Genomic DNA, 16941 nt, shown 5'->3' with positions numbered 1-16941 from the left:
CTCTTGCGAGGTTTTTTACGGTGGTGATGTAACTCATAGGAATGGATTGCACGTTAGATACATTTTTGGTTTTCGCAGAAGAGATCGGGTATCTGCCAGACAAGTAAAGGGTGATTTTTTTGAGGTTAGGATTTTCATGCATTAGTATTTGACAGATCACGTGGGATTTCAGACATGGTGTCAAAGAGAAAGATGCTCAGTATGCTTTGACATTTCATCATGAATAGACTTACTAACGAGCAACGCTTGCAAATCATTGAATTTTATTACCAAAATCAGTGTTCGGTTCGAAATGTGTTCAAATTTTGACAAATTTTGTTCAGCGATGAGGCTCATTTCTGGTTGAATGGCTACGTAAATAAGCAAAATTGCCGCATTTGGAGTGAAGAGCAACCAGAAGCCGTTCAAGAACTGCCCATGCATCCCGAAAAATGTTTGGTGTGGTTTGTACGCTGGTGGAATCATTGGACCGTATTTTTTCAAAGATGCTGTTGGACGCAACGTTACGGTGAATGAACACATTTCGAACCGAACACTGATTTTGGTAATAAAATTCAATGATTTGCAAGCGTTGCTCGTTAGTATATCTATTCATGATGAAATGTCAAAGCATACTGAGCATCTTTCTCTTTGACACCATGTCTGAAATCCCACGTGATCTGTCAAATACTAATGCATGAAAATCCTAACCTCAAAAAAATCACCCTTTATTTGGTGTCTCATTTAACTCGTTCCTTAAGATAATCTCGATAAGATAAGATCCACAAGATTATTTATACCAATGAAGCGTCATATCTGGCTTCTGTATTGCGTTTTGCCAACTCTACAAGAGGTAAACAAGTAATACAAATACGTCATCAATATCGTGTATCTGAACAACAGTTTTTTGTAAAAGCTTAACGTCTCTAATCTTCCCAATAGTTTCAAATTATAAGTAATGAACGACAGTAAATCTTCGAATTACAATCATTTTTATTAATTATTGGTTTTGTCTTTTTTATAACTTTTTATTATTTATTTATTATTTTTTCAGTAGCTTTGATTAAATTGTTAAATTTTCTTTTAAGTTTCTTTTTCTGCTTTTTTAATTTTTTTACCTTTTTTTATTTATATATTTTATCAGTAACTTTGCTTATATTGTTCAATATTTTTTACCAATTATTGTTCTATTTAAATGAAAACTTGTTGAACTCATTGTATTTACCAACCCATGCTTTATATAAGACATTGTCGTATGGGTTTTATCATAATAAAATACCAATACGAAAAGGTAAACTTTGTACAGGGTGGATGGATAGAGGTAGAATTTTGAAATTTGTCTTAAAAGACATCTGGTGCAAAAGGAAGAGGGTGGAAAAAATGAAAAAATAGCAATGGTAACGAGGGAAAACGTACGCGTAGTACCGCATTTGTTACTTTCTTTACTGATGGAGCTAGAGGTCTGCAATTTAGCATGTAGGTGCAACTAGGAAAAATATCATGGGTGACTATGATCTTTTTACAATACGTTCACTTAGGTACCAATATCGGTACCATTTGGTACTTTCTGTGCAGATTGAACTAAAGGCCTGAAATCAAAGTGCGTAAATTTTAGTACTAAAATTGTTACCATTTTGTACTTTCTGTTCAGATGGAGATTGAGGTCTGAGGCTTGGTATGTAGGTACAACTAAGAAATATATGATGGGTGGCAAAATGGTTTATTCACTATTCGCACATTTGGTACCAAAATTGGTACCATTCTTTACAGATGGACTTAGAGGTCTGAAATTTGGCATGTATGTACAACTAAGAAATATATGATGGGTGGCTAAGATATTTTTGCAATCCGTACATTTAGGCACCAATAATGGTACCAATTGGTACTTTCCTTACATATGGAGCTGGAGGTCTGAAATTTGGCATATAGGTACAACTAAGGTAGCGCAGAGGTTAGCATGTCCGCCTATGATGCTGAACGTCTGGGTACGAATCCTGGCGCGACCATTAGAAGAAATGTTCAGCAGTGGCTTTCCCTTCCTAATGCTGGCAACATTTGTGAGGTACTATGTATGCCATATAAAACTTCTCTTCAAAGAGGTGCCGCATTGCAACACGCCGTTCGGACTCGGCTATAAAAAGGAGGCACCTCATCATTGAGCTTAAACTTGAATCGGACTGCACTCATTGATAGGTGAGAAGTTTCCTGTTCTTTTGTGGAATGTTCATGGCCAAAATTTGCAAATTTTGTACAACTAAGAAATAAATGATGGGTGACTAAATAATCGACTCAGAATTGGTGTTGCCGTTTTTGGCAGGTCCTACCAAAATTGGTAGGTTTTTATTCTCTTGGAAGGTTAGTAGGCTGACCTAAAATTTTGGTAGGTTTTCCCAATATATTAAAGCCAAGCTAAATACTGAAAAAAAAAAAAGCTGGGGATAACTCAAAATTACTTTACTTGCTAACGTTTCCGTAAATTCGTTAATAGTGCAGAATATAACCATGAATGTTGAAGGACCAAATACTATTACAAGCGGGCTCACTGTTTTAAATTTCAGGAAAAATACCGTAAGTTCTGATATTGACTGTAACTGGTACGAGTGTTAAGGGATCTCTTTCATATTTCGTAATTTCTGGTTAAGAAATACGGCGTTTGTGCGTTCAATGCCTTCAATCGCAAAACAGGACTATGTGGTAGATGAAACAAATATGGCCAAAACTGGACCATACAAATGTTGAGGTACCATGCAACTCAATGTAACAGCGTTTAGTAAAAGCAAATTTCTGGGCTTAAACCCTTACATCAAGAGATCGCTTACCCAAACTCGGCACTGTTGTTCATTAAAATCGGGCAATAATAAGAGTGTTTGTGAACTCCAGATTTAGTTTCTATGCATTGTAGGTTAGAAAATGTGTTTTAAATGGAATGGAAAATTGGCCACCCCTTGGTGGGTATAAAAACATACACCTAATTTTTGGCCTGAAGAAAGTTTGGTAGGTTTTGGTCGGTTTTAGTAGGATTTTTCCCAAAATAAATAGGAAATAATTTTCTTACATGGCAACACTGCTCACAACTCGTACATTTTGGTACCATTTGGTATTTTCTTTACAGATGGTGCAAGAGGTCTAAAATTTGGCATGTAGGTACAAGAAAGAAATATACAATGGGAGACCAAATGATCCATTCAAAATTTGCGCAGTTTGGTACCAAAAAAGTGTAAAATAGATTTTCTTTGCCTACAGCGAACGGGGATTGCTAAAAATAAACATTGTGGCAAACATTATCACAGTCTTGACAAAAATACGACAGGTGGAAGAAAACGTACTAATTGTGGTATCTGGTATCTTGAAAGAATAAATTTAAATATTTTTTGTTCGTATATTTAGGTACTCGAACTTACGAAATGGTACTTTCTTAACGGAGTGAGCTAAAGCTCTCATAATTGGGATACAAGTACACCTTGACTATAAAACTTGGGCCATCAGAACATTATTCAAAATCGTACATTTAGGTATTACAACGTACAAAATGGTACATTCTTTACGAATTGAGGATTAGGATACGGTTACACCTTAACAGTAAATATTGGGCTATTCATGGTACTATTTGGTATTTTCTTTACAGTATGGGACAGATTTCTGAAATTTTATACGCAATTATTATAAAATTTCATAATCTTATATACGGAGTGATTATCAGGTTTTTGGAAGTCCTACACTAGTCAAAAACTGGGGTAGCGAAGCGGACCACCAGGATACTAGTATGGATATAAATTGAATTTTGTAATTTTTTATACCCATTACATTTTGTCATTCCATTTGCACCACATGAAAATATCCATTTCCGACACATAAGTCTAAATAATCACTATCGTTGTAAAGATCTAAGACGATCTAGCCATATCCCTCTGTCCCCCTGTCTGTCCTTCTGTCTGTTGCAATCACGCCATAGTCTTTAAAAATTAAGTTATTGAGCTGAAACTTTCGACTGTTTCTTTCCATAGGCAGGTTAAGTTCAAAGATGTGCTATATCGGACTATATCTTGATATAGACCCTATATAGACCCATCCGCCGATTTAAGACTTAAGGCTCAGCAAAGTCCCATTTATTATACGATTTCGTTACAATTTTCGACGATGAGTCGTGTTAGGTCCCATAATGTCCATGTTCAATACGGGCCCGATTGGTCTATATTTGAATATAGTAGCTGCTAGGTTGCCCAAAAAGTAATTGGGGATTTAAAGTAAATGCATTTTTAAAAAAAATTAGAATGAACTTTAATCAAATATATAATTGCCATTTTGTTCGATAACCTTTTGTCATCTTTCTGGCAAATTTAGTATTCCACGCTCATAGAACTTCTGGCCTTTATTTGCAAAAAACTGAACCAAGTGCGATTTTATATCCTCATCATTGCCGAAAGTTTTACCATTTAAGGAGTTCTGCAAAGATCGAAATAAATGGTAGTCTGATGGTGCAAGGTCAGAGCTATATGGTGGATGCATCAAAAGTTCCCAGCCAAGCTCACTCAGTTTTTGGCGAGTGACCAAAGATGTGTGCGGTCTAGCGTTGTCCTGGTGGAATATGACACCTTTACGATTGATCAATTCTGGTCGCTTCTCCTTAATGGCTGTATTCAATTTGTCCAATTGTTGAGAGTAAACATTCGAATTAATCGTTTGGTTCCTTCGAAGCAGCTCAAAATATACCACACCCTTCCAATCCCACCAAACAGACAGCATAACCTTCTTTTGGTGGATATTAGCCTTTGAAGTGGTTTGAGCTAGTTCACCATGCTTGGACCATGATCGTTTTCGACTAACGTTGCAAACAATCCATTTTTCATCTCCAGTTATGATTCGTTTTAAAAACGGATCGAATTCCTTGCGTTTAAGGTGCATATCACAAGCGTTGATTCGGTTTGTTAAATGAATTTCTTTCAATACAGGTGGTACCCAAATATCAAGCTTTTTCACCAGTCCAAGACTTTTTATGTGATAATGAACGGTTGATTTTGGTATATTTAACTTCTCTCCTATCTCACGCTCAGTTACATGACGATCCAATTCGATTAATGCTTTGATTTGGTCGTCATCAACTTCATTTGGCCGACCTGAACGTGGCTCATCTTTAAGTGAAAAATCTCTAGAACGGAATTTGCGAAACCAATTTTGACACTGTCTTCCTTTTAGGGCTTTATCACCATACACATCTCGTAACTTTTTAGCAACCTGCTCCGCGTTTTTTCCTTTACGGAAATAATAAAGTAAAATATGACGAAAATGCTCCTTTGTGGGCTCCATATTAAAATTGACGCCAAACAAACAAATGTAAACAAAATTTCGCGCATTTTTTTTCTAAAGCAAGCTAAAAGTAACAGCTGATAACTGACAGAAGAAAGAATGCAATTACAGAGTCACAAGCCGTTGAAAAAATTTGTCAACGCCGACTATATGAAAAATCCGCAATTACTTTTTGAGCAACCCAATATTTATCCATGTTGGTGGGTATCCAAAATTCGGCACTTTCGAACTGAATACATTTCAACTTGCTTTTTGATATTTTTTGAATACCAAATACAATGGTGATATTTGTAAAGCCACAAACTAACTTTTCATGGTTTGCAAACCTATTTACAACATAGGTCCACCTGTTGTGCAGGATTTGAATACGTGTGGCTTATTTGAACTATACATTGGTTTCCAATTTTTTGCTGAACTTCCTGGCTTATTTTATTTTACATGCGAATGTCCTTAGGTGTTATATCCTTAAACGTACGCTTACCCAGAGTTCTTTGTAAACAAACAAACTCAAAAAGAAAAAAAGAAAAAAACAAACAAGTTTTATTGACCACACTTAGGGTTGTTGGTAATAAGGCTATATTTAGCAGTTCATTTTCTATGCCTTCTCTTCTCACCCTGATTTTCCCAATAAGTCTGCAGTTTAATGATTGGTTAAGGCAAATGTTGTTTTGCAACTTATTATTCATAGGTAAGTGTGGGTGGTATACTTGTATTCTTCATATACTTCATTTTTAAATTTTTTGTAGTTTAGCTACATAAAATTTAATCTTTCTCAGAACATTTTTAATTAAAATTATAAGTAAAAGTATTGACAAAATGCTTATGGTAAGAAGCTTGACATCTACCTTTTGCAAATAATGTTGTGGAAAAAAGAGAAAATAGTCGTTTGACATTAAAAAGCTTTAAAAGAGTATGAATTTGTTAGAAATTAAATCCAAAATAATTCTTTCTAGTTCCATTGAAAGAAGTGGTATTTTTTTTTGAAAAAGAGAGAACACAATTTGCGTTACGATCCATAAAAACAAGTAAAAAGGCGTTAAGTTCGGCCAGGCCTAACTTTGGATACCCACCACCTCGGGTATATATGTAAACCCCCTTTCGTCACAATCTTATGAAAATTGGATAACTTATGTACCCAAATTCGGCACGGACATTGAATGGTCTTATAAATATAAGTCACTGTTGAATTTTGCGTTCAAATTTCTACAAAATCGGGTTATAAATAAAGCTTTTATAGGCTTCAGACCCTTTATCGGGAGATCGGTCTATATGGCAGCTATATCTAAATATAGTCCGATCCAAACCATATTCGGGGCGGATGTTGGGAGACTTAAAACTACCCACTGTTTCAAATTTCAGCGAAATCGGGTAATAAATAGGGCTTTTACAGGCTTCATACTCTTTATCGGGAGATTGGTCAATAGAGCAGCTATATCTAAATATAGTCCGCTCTGAACCATATTTGGGTCAGATGTTGGTAGGCCTAACACTAATCACTATTTTATACGAATATGGTATTAAAATTTGAATCTAAGTACCCATCGGACCGCCCCTATCCCAAAACTTTCCCAAACATACATATTGGACGTTCATTTGAAAGGTATTCGAGGGTAGATTTCGAAGTATTGGGGGTCACGCCACCCCTCAAAAACGCCATTAGACTCAATATGACTATATGATACTTGGCTGAACTGATTTTCTTAAAATTTTCATAGATTGTTTACGTTTGTCTGGAAGGAAACATAGGCTATATAATTTTTTGATATCGGGTGGAGGCGGGCCCTCCCCCTTACCCATATCGGAAAGTGGTCCGATGGGCACCATAAGGGTATTAAATGAAAGGTGTTGAAGAGCAGAAAACGAATAGGGTATTAAAATTTGGGTTTAAGTACCCAGCGGCCCCCCAACCCCAAAACTTCTCTAAACAGATATATTCGAAGTTCATGTCAATATGGGACTCAAATGAAAAGTATTAGACGGTAGATTACAAATATGGCATAAAACATTAGGTCCAAGTAATGGGAGGTCGCCCAGCTCCAAATACCCCCAAATGGGCATATTAGCCGACCATGGCTAAATAGGACTCAAATGAACGGTATTAAAGAGTAGATTACGTATATGACATTAAAATTTGCGTTCAAGTCTAGGTGGCGCTTTTTCTCCTAAAGATATATCAAATGGGTTATTTGACCCATTATAACAATATGGGACTCAAATTAAAGGTATTTGAGAGTAGAAAACGAATTTGATATCCAATTTTGGAGCCAAGTGTTTTGGGGTACGCCCTAAAGCACCCCCTAAACTGAACTTCAATTCCGTTTGGCAATTAAGAACGAAGTTGATATCTATTTTCAGTGAAAAGTGCCGGTGGCCGCCTCAACTCCAAAACACCCTACAAACGGTAAATTTATCGGCCATGGCAATATGACGCTCAAATTAAAGAGATTTGAAAGTGCAGCACGAATTTGATATCCATATTTGAGTCGAAATGTCTGAGGTGCCATCCCTCCCCTAATGAGAACATTACCCTAAGGAAGAATATTACCACCAGCAATCGTGAAGGGGCAAATTCTCTCACATCAATGAGTGCTTTCCGATTCAAGTTTAAACTCAATGATAAGGGACCTTCTTTTATAGCTGAGTCCGAACGGCGTCCCGCAATACGACACCTCTTTGGGGAAAATTTTTTAAATTACCATGCATGGCATTGTACCTAGCAAATGTCGCCAACATGTAGAGGGGATAAAAACCGCTTTATCCGATGTTCTCGCCAGGATTCGAACGCTTTAAGCGTCATAGGCTACAATGGCATGAATTCGATATCCGCATTCAGAGCGATGTGTACCCACACTAAAAAGATATTAGAGAGTTAAAGAAGGCGTGGCGGAGCGGGCCTGGTTATCAAATATATAAAGGAAACTTTGACTGTTTTCGGTTTTACGTTTTTAATCCTCCAATCCTGGGACAAGCTTCCACAACAGTCTAAAAGTTCTATAAAATCATGAACGCAAAATATATAGGCAACTTAGTGACTGTTAAGAAGTGTAATTGGTAAGAAAGTTATATTTCATTTGGTGTAAAAAAAAGACGCAGCCAAGCGGCCCGGGTACAGCTAGAAGCTGCCATATGGACCAATTTCTTAATCCCATTACAAGCGGATTTATTAACTGTGACATGTATAAGAGTTCTCGGGAACTGAATGAAATACGATACAGAATAGCCCCTATTTAGATATAACTATGGATGTGGTAGTGGAGTTATAATAAACCAGTAAGGAAGTGCAAATTCGGGCGGTGCCGACTGTAGAATACCCTACACCTACCCTATAAGTACAATGAGGGACCTTTATCCAATTCTGAACCACTGTAAAACCTACGGTTGACAAACGACAACATTATGGCAAATAACCCAAAATCTGACGAACATAGATATGGGAGCTATATCTAATTCTGAACCAATTTCGAGCAAACTTCCCAAATAATGTGGTAATCGTCAAGGAAAGCGTTGTGATAAATTTTGGCAAAATGGGTCAATAAATGCGCTTGCAGTGGCTCTTGGGGTAAACATCGGACGATATATTGGGTTGCCCAAAAAGTAATTACGGATTTTTCATATAGTCGGCGTTGACAAATTTTTTCAAAGCTTGCGACTCTATAATTGCATTCTTTCTTCTGTCAGTTATTAGCTGTTACTTTTAGCTTACTTTAGAAAAAAAGTGTAAACAAATATATTTGATTAAAGTTCATTCTAAGTTTTATTAAAAATGCATTTACTTTCTTTTAAAAAAATCCGCAATTACTTTTTGGGCAACCCATACATATATGACAGCTATATCTAAATCTATGCCGATTTCCATGAAATTAACGAGCTTTGAGTCATAAGAAAATCCTTACTACAAAATTTCGACAGAATCGGTTAACAAATGGGACCTTTTTGCAATATTTCTTAAAATCGGACGAACATATATATGAGAGCTATACCTAAATCTGAACCGATTTCGAGCAAACTCCTCAGATACTTTGGCAGTCGTCGAGGAAAGCGTTTACCAAATTTTGGCAAGATGGGTCAATAAATGCGCTTGCTATGACTCTAGAAGTTAAAATCGGGAGATATATATATATATATATATATATATATATATATATATATATATATATATATATATATATATATATATATATATATATCTATATATATATATATATATATATATATATATATATATATATATATATATATATATATATGAGAGCTATACCTAATCCTGAACCCATTTCCATGAAATTCACCAGTAATATTGAGAGTCAAGAAAAAATCCGTTCTGCCAAATTTCGAGAAAATCGATTAACAAAAGACCATTTTATGGCAATATTTTTGCAAATCGGACGATTATATATTTGTGAGCTATATCTAAAATGTGGTTGTCGGCGAGGAAAGAGTTGAACAATATTTTGGCAAGATTGGTCAATAAATATGCTTGCGGTGGCTCTAGGAGTGAAAATCGGGAGATATATATTGGGTTGCCCAAAAAGTAATTGCAGATTTTTCATATAGTCGGCGTTGACAAATTTTTTCACAGCTTGTGACTCTTTTATTGCATTCTTTTTTCTGTCAGTTATCAGCTGTTACTTTTAGCTTGCTTTAGAAAAAAAGTGTAAAAAAAGTTTATTTGATTAAAGTTCATTCTAAGTTTTATTAAAAATGCATTTACTTTCTTTTAAAAAATCCGCAATTACTTTTTGGGCAACCCAATATATATATGAGAGCTATATCTAAATCTGAACCGATTTCCACGAAATTCACCAGTAATGTCGAGAGTCGTAAAAAAATCTTTCCTGGTTAACAAATAACCATTTGATTGCATTACTACTGAAAATCGGACGAACATATATATGGGAGCTATATCCAGATCTGAACCGATTTTTTCCAATTTCAATAGGTTTCGTCTTTAGGCCGAAAAACATGCCTCCATCAAATTTGAAGACGATCGGAATAAAACTGCGACTTGTAGTTTGTACACAAATAAACATGGACAGACGAACAGACAGACGGACGGACAGACAGACAGACGGGCATTGCTAAATCTAATTAGACAGTGATTCTGAGTCGATCGGTATACTTGTCAATGGTTCCATCTCTCTTCCTTTTGGGTGTTACAAACAAATTCACTAAGTTATAATACCCTGTACCACAGTAGTGGTGTAGTGTATAAATAGGATGGTTAATATATCCATGGTGGTGGGTATTCAAAGTTCGGCAAGGGCGAACTTAACTCGTTTTTACTTTTTTTGGTTAGATTTGCACATTTTATGTTTTCTTGTTTTACAAACAAAAATATCGGATTACCGAGACTAATTCCAATATTTTGTAATACCTTTAACATTTGTTTTTATTTATTCTTTCAATTTCAGATAAAACAAACAAACCAGTATGCCATTGAAATAAAACATCAAGGATATGAAAAAAAGCTGTTGGAAATTGTAATTCCGTGGAAGATTATACAAAAAAATTTAACTTTTTTTGCTAAAAAAAAAATTCATATAAATTGCATTAAGCAAACGAAAGTTTCGCCTGTTAAAAGCCAGCTAAAATTTACACAAAAAAGTGACAAAAAAGAAAAACAAAAAAGTGATTGTAAAAAAAAACTCCCTTGAAAGCGTATGCAAAAACAATCATCATAAATTGCTGTTGGCTATTAAAGAAAAAAAAACGTGTAAAAATTGGTTACTTTGTAATAAATTTCCTACAAGGAAGCAAAGTGTGAGTCAAAAAAAAAACCAACGAAATATAAAACCCTTAATTAATTTGATGATAATTAATTTTCCCAGTGCAACCAAAAGCTTAGGCACAGTGAAAAATTACCTTCGATCAATTTGTGCGGACATTTCCATGTGCAAATGTTTTGGCATCAACATAAACAGCGTATTAAAAACGTGCATATCTCTTGGGTAAAGTGTGAAATTGTTCTCCATTGAGTTATTAACAATTTGACGTTGTGTTGTATTGCATCCTGTGCACAATGGACTCTTAATTAATTAAAAGGCAGCTTGTGAAACAAATTAATCAATTGTCCTGGGACTCTATCAATTTAGCCAAACAAACAAACACAACTCTTCGGTATAGAAGTGAGAGAATAAACAAAAAGACAAAAAATCGGAAACGAATAACAATCATCCTGCTTTTGTCATTGGCTTTACTACAGGAAGTAAAGCTGCTTTTGACACTTGCTAACATGAGAGAAACATTTTTAAACTGAAACAAGAGTTCTACTCGCCAGCTAACTCTCGTCCTGCTGTAAGCTTTCACTTAGCCTCCTAATGGACTAAACAAGGCACCAAGGTAAGTTCAAATGAAAACAAAGTCAGCCAAAACTTTGAAAAAAAATACCAAAAAAACTGAAACAGACTTAAATTGAAAATGGAATTTCACTATCTGTAGATGATTGGTTTCTGTTTTCTTCTTGTGAGCCATAAAAAGTTTTAATTCAGCAAAAAAGTAACAACAACAGAGAAATAACCCTCCGAAATGAGGAGCTCAACATTGAAAACTTTTTGTTTTATCTCTTGATTGAAATTGAACAAAATTTGTGGTGGTGGCTGGCTGACTGGCTGGCTGGTTGGTTGGCTGTTGATCAGTTAACGAATATTGATGTGACTACCATTTGGTGACGTTTAGAGGTCATTTGCTGCTCACCATGTTGATGGCGATGATGATGATGATGGCCACACGTAAGCACAACCATTTCCTAAGTCTTGCTTTTTTTCTCTCTCTTTCTTTCTTCCTCACCCACTCTGTTGCCTGCTCTAAAGTTGAGGGAGGCACTTATTCTCAATTTAGAATGAATTAATGCCCTACCACCACCATGGTAATGGTTTTGGTTTGCAGTAGGGAATCCTTGAAATAATATTCCTTGCGCTAAAAGTATTGCAAATGTTGCGATTGGCCTTGGCTTATATATGCGATTACACGATTGCAAATGCAAAATCGTACAACACCTTAGGTAACAAGCAGAGTAAATAATAAATAGCATAATATTTACCTTAAAACGAATCAATAAAAACGGGAAACCTTTTAGCATTATTTTGATAAAAAAAATTTTTTTAAGAGCAAATTGTTTAAAAATTTAAAATAAAACAAGTAAAAAGGCGTTAAGTTCGGCCGGGCTGATCTTTGGATACCCACCACCTCGGGTATATATGTAAACCACCTTTCGTTGTAATCCAGTGAAAAATTCCTAATTTATGCCCCCATAGCAGCTTTATCGAAATATGGTCCGATTTCGAGCACATTTGACACGGATAATGAGTGGTCTAATAAATACAAGTCACTTTTTGTAGAACAAAATATTAGTATGGTGGCTATATCCAAAAATAGAACGATCTGATCCGTATGCGATACAGTTATCGAAAAGCCCAACATAAGTCACTGTATCAAATTTCAGCGAAATCTGATTATAAATGTGCCTTTTATGGGGCCAAGACTTAAAATCGTGAGCTCGGTCTATATGGCAGCTGTATCCAAATCTGAACCGATTGAGGCCAAATTGAAGAGGGCTGTCGAAGTGCCTAACACAACTCACTGTCCCAAATTTCGGCGAAATCGGGCAATAAATGCACCTTTTATGGACCTAAATCCTTATATCGATAGATCGGTCTATATGACAGCTATATCCAAATCTGAACCGATCTAGACCAAATTGAAGAAAGTTATCCGAGAGCCTAACACAACTCACTGTCCCAAATTTCGGCGAAATCGGGCAATAATTGCGCCTTTTATGGGCCCAAAACCTTAAATCGAGAGATCGGTCTATATGGCAGATATATCTAAATCTGAATCGATGTAGGCCAAATTGAAGAAGAATGTTGAAAGGTCTAACACAACTCACTGTCCCAAATTTCGGCAAAATCGGGCAATAAATGCGCCTTTAATGGGCCCAAAACCTCAAATCGAGAGATCGGTCTATATGACAGCTACATCCAAATCTGAACCGATCTAGGCAAAATTGAAGAAAGTTGTCGGAGAGCCTGACACAACTCACTGTCCCAAATTTCGGCGAAATCGGGCAATAAATGCGCCTTTTATGGGCCCAAAACCTTAAATCGAGAGCTCGGTCTATAAGGCAGCTATATCCAAATCTGAACCGATCTGGGCCAAATTGAAGAGGGATATCGAAAGGCCTAGCACAACTCACTGTCCCAAATGTCGGCGAAATCGGGCAATAAATGCGCCTTTTATGGGCCCAAGACCTTACATCGAGAGCTCGGTCTTTATGGCAGCTATATCCATATCTAGACCGATCTGAGTCAAATTGAAGAATAATGTTGAAGGGCCTAATACAACTCACTGTCCCAAATTTCGGCGACATCGGACAATAAATGCGCCTTTTGAGGACCTAAAACCTTATATCGATAGATCAGTCTATATGGCAGCTATATCCAAATCTGGACCGATCTGAGCCATATTGAAGAAGAATGTTGAAGGGCCTCACACAACTCAGTGTCCCAAATTTTGGCGAAATCGGACAATGAATGCGCATTTTGTGGGTCCAAGACCTTTAATCGAGAGCTATATCCCAATTTAGACCGACCTGAGTCAAATTGAAGAAGATTGTTGAAGGGCCTTACACAACTCACTGTCCCAAATTTCGTTGAAATCGGACAATAAGTGGGCCTTTTATGCGCCCAAGACCCTAAATCCAGAGACCGGTCTATATGGCAGCTATATGCAAATCTGAACCGATCTGGGCCAAATTGAAGATGGATGTCGACTGGCCTATCATAACTCACTGTCCCAAATTTCAGCAAAGTTGGATTATAAATGTAGCTAATATGAGCCTAAGACCCCAAGTCGGCGGATCGGTCTATATGGGGGCTATATCAAGATATAGGTCTATATAACCTATCTTCGAACTTAACCTGCTTATGGACAAAAAAAAAAAATCTGTGCAAAGTTTCAGCTCAATATCTCTATTTTTAAAGATTGCAGCGTGATTTCAACAGACAGACGGACCCTCATCCTTCGGTGGTGGGCATAAAAAATTTTAAATTTTTTATTTTTGTCAACATTAGATTCTGATATAAAAATGTTCACAGATATTTTGTCGAAATAAGATTGCAAATGCAAATTTTGCCCATGAATATTCCACTAAGGAACATGGGCAAACTTTACACATATCAAAGAGTCCAGCCCGATTAAAGTTTTAAGCTCAATGATAAGGGGCCTCCTTTTTATAGCCGAGTCCGAATGGGGTGCCGCAGAGCGACACCTCTCAGGAGAGAAGTTTTTACGTGGCATAGTACCTCACTAATGTTGCCAGCATTATGAGGGGAAAACCACCGGTCGGACCCTCCCCCTCACCCTAATTTTCAGAAACGCCAGATCTCGGAGATGGGTGGTGCGATTTAAGCGAAATTTGTGTGCTCTCACATAGTACCCTAAAAATAAAAATTTGGTATCCAAATTTCGGATGGGGAACTTAGGGGGGTTGGCCCACCCTTAAACCTACCAAACATATATTTAGACCAATCACGACAATATGGGACTCAAATGAAAGGTATTTAGGAGAAGAAAACGTATCTGATATCCAATTATCGGACCAAGTGCTATGGGGACCATCCCAAGTCCCAAGACATCTCTAAGTCGGACATATTTACCGACCATGGCAATATGGAACTCAAATGAAATATTTGCAAGTAGAATACGAATCTGATATGCAAATATGGGACCACGTTTCTGGGGAGCCACCCCTTTCCCAAAACACCCCCCAAACAGGACTTATTTAGTGACCATGGGAATATGGGGCTTAAATAAAAGGTATTTGAATGTAGAATACGAATCTGATATCCAAATATGGGACCAAGTGTTTGGGGGGCCGTCTCTCACCAAAAACATCCCACAAAGGGCACAAATTTACGACCATAGCAACATGGCCAACTCACTGAGTGGCGCCCATAACACAAAATTTGGGGCTCAGATATCAACATTAGGAGCCAACTGTCTACCGGACGTCCCACCACTATAACAACGCCCAAATAGGACATATTTGCTCACCAAGACAATTTGGGTCTTAAAGAGAGTGGAACTAAATATTCATAGTTTTTAGGGCCAATACCCCAAACCGGACATATTTGCCTACTTTTGCAATAAGGAGTTTAAATGAGATTAGAAAACGAACTAGATATCCAATTTTGAGGGCAATGGCAGTATGGGGTTCAAATAAATGATACATAAATATATGAGAATTGAGCACGTTGCTGATATATTTTAGGGGCTTAGTGTTTGGGGGCCCCCCCCAATCACCAAAACACCCCTAAATCGAGCATTTTTATCGACCATGTCAATGTGGAGCTTAAATGAAAGGTATTGGGGGGTAGAGCAAGAATTGACACCCATTTTCGGGACCAATTTTCTGGGTGTCTACCCCTTTCCCAAAATACCCCACAAACAGCAATTTTTTAGTGACCATCGCAATATGGGGCTCCAATAAAGGTATTTGGTGGGAGTAGAATACGAATTTGCTATCCAAATGTAGGACCATGTATTTAGGGCATCAACCATTTCCCAAAACTCCCCCAAATGGCTCAAATGGAAGGTATTTGAGATTAGAAAACGAATTTGATAACCTATTTTGGGGCCATGTGTTTGGGGAACGCCTCATCCTGTAAACTCCTCTTAAGCCAATGGCAATATGGGGTTTAAATAAATGTTATTTAAGAGAAGATGCTGGTATTTTTTCAGAGCCAAGTATCTGGATGATCACCTCTCCCCCGAAAACACCACTAAATCAGACATCATGAGAATATCGGGCTGAAATGAAGTATTGTAGGAATGGAGTACACCTTACAACCAAACTTTAATGCGTAGACCAATAAAGATCATTTGGGATTCCGATAAAGGCACTTATATTGTTAAACTGTTAGTCAAGTTTGCATGGTATTTCACTAAAAGATCCTTAATTGTCGAAAATAAATATTTCAAGGAAACTTTTGTTCCATATAAAGTAAAAGAAGGCGCAGCGGTGCGGGCCCGGGTCAGCTATTAAAGTCGAACTAGCCATATCCGTCCCTTCGTCTGTCGAAATCATGATAGCGGTTTTGCACAGATAGTTCTTATAGATGTAGGGCATTGGGGAAAAATGAGTCGGGGAGGAAATGAGTCATATCGGTTCAATATAAATCGATTTCCCGATTTGACTTCTTGTGCCCCTGGAAGCCGCAATTTTCATCCCATTTGGTGTTCTGTTATGACTTTCGACAACTGTGCCAAGTATGGTTTAAATCGGTCTATAACCTGTTTTAGCTTTAATAGAAACCGATCTCCCGATTTGACTTCTTGAGCCTTACAACCGGCGATTTTTATACGATTAGGCTGAAATTTTTAGTATAGTATTCGCTTAGGTCTCTCAACAACTGCGCCAAGTACGGTCCAATTCGATCTATTACTACATATAGCTCCCCTATTTTAGCAGAATCCATGGTGGTGGGTTCCCAAGATTCGACCCGGCCGAACTTAGCACACTTTTACTTGTTCATCTTTAACCTCCACAGAAAATAGCATCACGTATGTTAAACATATTTTTTTTTTTGTTGATTCATTGCAACTAAGTTTTAGTTTGCAGTTGTGTGAGAAGTAAAAGTTTATTTTTATAACTTTGAGTCA

At 36.9% G+C, this 16941-nt stretch overlaps 1 protein-coding gene across 3 annotated transcripts in view; it reads left to right on the top strand.

The window, feature by feature from the left end:
• Positions 1 to 16941, top strand: part of LOC106081960 (uncharacterized) — a 612487-nt gene that overhangs the window by 62405 nt on the left and 533141 nt on the right. For all 3 annotated transcript variants that reach the window (XR_009398108.1, XM_059367731.1, XM_059367730.1), the window contains one exon: positions 10695 to 11622. The gene's annotated coding sequence lies outside the window, so the exon portion shown is untranslated. The remainder of the gene's footprint in view (positions 1 to 10694; positions 11623 to 16941) is intronic.

Source organism: Stomoxys calcitrans, chromosome 4 (genome assembly GCF_963082655.1).
Source record: "Stomoxys calcitrans chromosome 4, idStoCalc2.1, whole genome shotgun sequence".
Lineage (NCBI taxonomy): Eukaryota > Metazoa > Arthropoda > Insecta > Diptera > Muscidae > Stomoxys > Stomoxys calcitrans.
Note: the sequence above shows the minus strand (reverse complement) of the source record. Positions and strands in the feature narration are given on the sequence as shown.